A 3,163-nucleotide genomic window follows, 5' to 3' on the forward strand; every position below is an offset into this window, starting at 1 on the left:
GCAATCCACCCTTTGAACAACTGGGGCCAGGGCGGTTCGATAGCTGATTAACTTAATTCAGGATTAGCAAATAAACTTGTTTTTCATGTTTTCAAATGTTTGCTTAACGTTTCCTTTGGTTAAGTTTTTTTTTTCAAGATTGACTTCTTCCAATGTAAAGTTTTTTCACATATCATCGTTGAAGAGCATTTGGGAGTAGAGAAATTAACTCCTTGGCTTTATGTATTTTCCGGGATGATCTTTCATCTGCTTTTGAACAAACGTGCCCAGATGCTTGCGATGAAAACTACAATTAAAAATAGATCAAACAAAGGCCTGTGTGAACCCCTTGCAACGGATAAATGAAACTGTCCTTATTGTGCTGATTATTTATGTATTGCTGCTGCTGCGGTACTGTTGTTTCAGCACATGAAGAATGTCTAATGAGTGCAAATATGGTGAAATGTCCCATACATCTGTTCCAGCTACTCCTGCCATTTCTTCCTTAAATGCAAAGAGGCCATTTTCGCTCAAAGGACGTAATGGTTCCACAACGATATAAACATTTAAAGGGGGGCCATCTGAAAAAATAAGGGAAAGGGGGGGGAGCACGTTAAATATTTTAGTAGTGCTTTAAGATGGGATATATTTTACTATTGTTAAAAAATATATCCCCACAGAAACAAACAAAGAATGTTTTTAAATCTATTAGAGACGTTCTGTCTGCTTTTAATAACATTTCCACGGCTACAGACTACAATGTTAAAGGAGAGCGGAAGGCGAGAAAACAATTTTTAAAAAGTCGTTCTTACGAAAGCACATGATACGTTGTAATCAAATCGCTAGGTTTTACGATGTGAACTTACCATTTAACCTCATTGTAACAGCAAAAAGCTCCGTACCAAAACAGTTTGAACGTCCACCATTTTGGAAGCCATTTTGAAGACTTGGGCACATAGCATGACGTCACTGTGCACATAGAACATCAGCTCCAAAATGTGCCATAGTTGGCTGTTCAAACAGAACGTTCAGATATTCCAAAAGAGGGTAAGTTTCCATCCACTGCCCTTAAAACAGAAACCGCTTCTTAAGGAGTGGCTAGTGGGAATTAAAATATGTATCACATTTTGGATGAAGCCGTTTGCAATTCATTTGAGTCCTGAGTTAGCTGCTTGTGTTGATGTCACAACCTCTGTTTCTAAAGACACATAAAGTTCACACGCTACTTGAAGAGCATCAACGAGAAAAATATCTATTGCTTTCTCAGCGATTAAATCTTATCTTGGAGGATTAACCGAGCTCAACGAAACGTTCGAAATAAGTCTCGGCTGGCAAATTATTATATGCGGTTTTTTGGCCAAGGGCAATTCTCCAGGCTCTTCGCTGTACTTTCTCTATGGCACACCTTGATGTATTTCCTCTACGGTGCTCATCTTGACTGTCGTGAACATTGTCTTCCTCTGACTCCGAACTGTCTTGCATAGGTTCAAAAGAATAAGGCTTGATGTCAGCCATAATCGAAGCTAAATTCAGTTTCAACCTGACACAAAATTCTGTACAAAATTTTGTTGACATAAAAAAATGCAAGTGCGCAGTGATGTCACAACACGGCGGCGGGCATTCCTATTATGGAAGTAACCGGAAGAAAAGATGTCCAAAATGGTGGACGTTCAGTTTGGAAAAATGACCACGGGTTTGGATTTTTTGTGTCACTTTTGAAAGGCAAAATTCACTTTTTCCTGCTTTTTACTACAAATCTAAAAGATTTCAGTAGTTTTAAGCTCCCATATAAAATACAACTCCTAGCCTTCCGTTCTCCTTTAAAGCTACCAAACTTAATGAACTAAAAAAAAAGTTTCTATCTTTATATTTACTTAATTTTCATCTCTGTATTGTTGGATTTTTGAATCTTTTTTCTCAATACAATACAGTTAACATAGCCGTTGCTCGACCAGAATAGCCAAGGCTACCTGCAAGCTATCTTGAAGAAATAAAGTTTCTGTTAAAACATTGATTTTCCCTGCTAATCTTCTTGAAGCTCTTCCTTGTCGCTTGTGTTGCTGTGGGAGTCGCCTTCATTCTTCTCCGGCAGAGCATTCTCTTCAGGAAACAAGATGCAGTACACATCATTTCTAACCTCTGGCTTGAGGTTTGTGATTATTCTGCTTCCAGCCGCATTGCTGAAGTGGTTTGATTGCAACAGCTGTGCAATATATGGCGCATCTCGTCTTAACAGTGATTCTGCAATATCTACGACGTTGACGCACTCTTCAGGGATGGCCAGGGAAGGAGGATACAGAAGACATTCTGCAAGATCATTGCCTAGCGGGTTTTTAACACAGACACCAGACACTCGTTACTGACGTTATTTTCATACCGCTTCTTCTTGATTTCATTTGATTTTCTTCAGGTTTCTTTCTGTCTTCGTTGTATTGCCTGGCTTGCTAGAGCATAGATGTTTAATAGCACTTCATGCAGTCGCCTTCAAAAAATGTTATCTACCTGCTTTATATGTATTTACTGCTGAAAAAACTATCTGATTTCTACATGTTCATCTAGGCAAGGGACTGTTTTGCTCAAAGAAACCTCCCAAAACAGAAGATTCAGAGAACCTGCTAACCCACCATCAGGGAAAACTTGTGGACCTTGCAAAGTACCAACTTTATGCAGATCATGATAACTGCAAATATGCTGTCCATATCAGTGCTGATGCTCATGAACATGCATGGAAAAGCAACATCAAAACCAGAGACACAGACAGAAATAACCATTACGAAATTTTTCTCTTGCACTCAACATGTTTAATATATATGCAACATGAAGTTATTCCAAACAGAAGGGTGTTCAGTTCTTGTATTGGGCACAGATACTTAAAAACAAAATGTAGATACATGACTTTGTCCTACTAGGGTTGCATGCCATGTCATTAACCTTTTAAAATGTGTTCTTGTCAGTAACATAACTACATACCTTGATTAGATCCAGCTCCTGAAGTGAATGCAGAGCTTTATACAGTGTACTTTCATATGTGATAACTTACAGTATAACTACTTACTGTTTATAATATTTACGGTTTTTGTTTTGTTTTTTAGTTGGTATGGATGGAACAAAACACCAGTCCTTATTACAGCCTACTGAGGAGTGTGGTCTGAGTATTAGAGGTCTTCCTAGCCATGACTTTTGC

Source organism: Montipora foliosa, chromosome 8 (genome assembly GCF_036669935.1).
Source record: "Montipora foliosa isolate CH-2021 chromosome 8, ASM3666993v2, whole genome shotgun sequence".
NCBI classification, from domain to species: Eukaryota; Metazoa; Cnidaria; class Anthozoa; order Scleractinia; family Acroporidae; genus Montipora; species Montipora foliosa.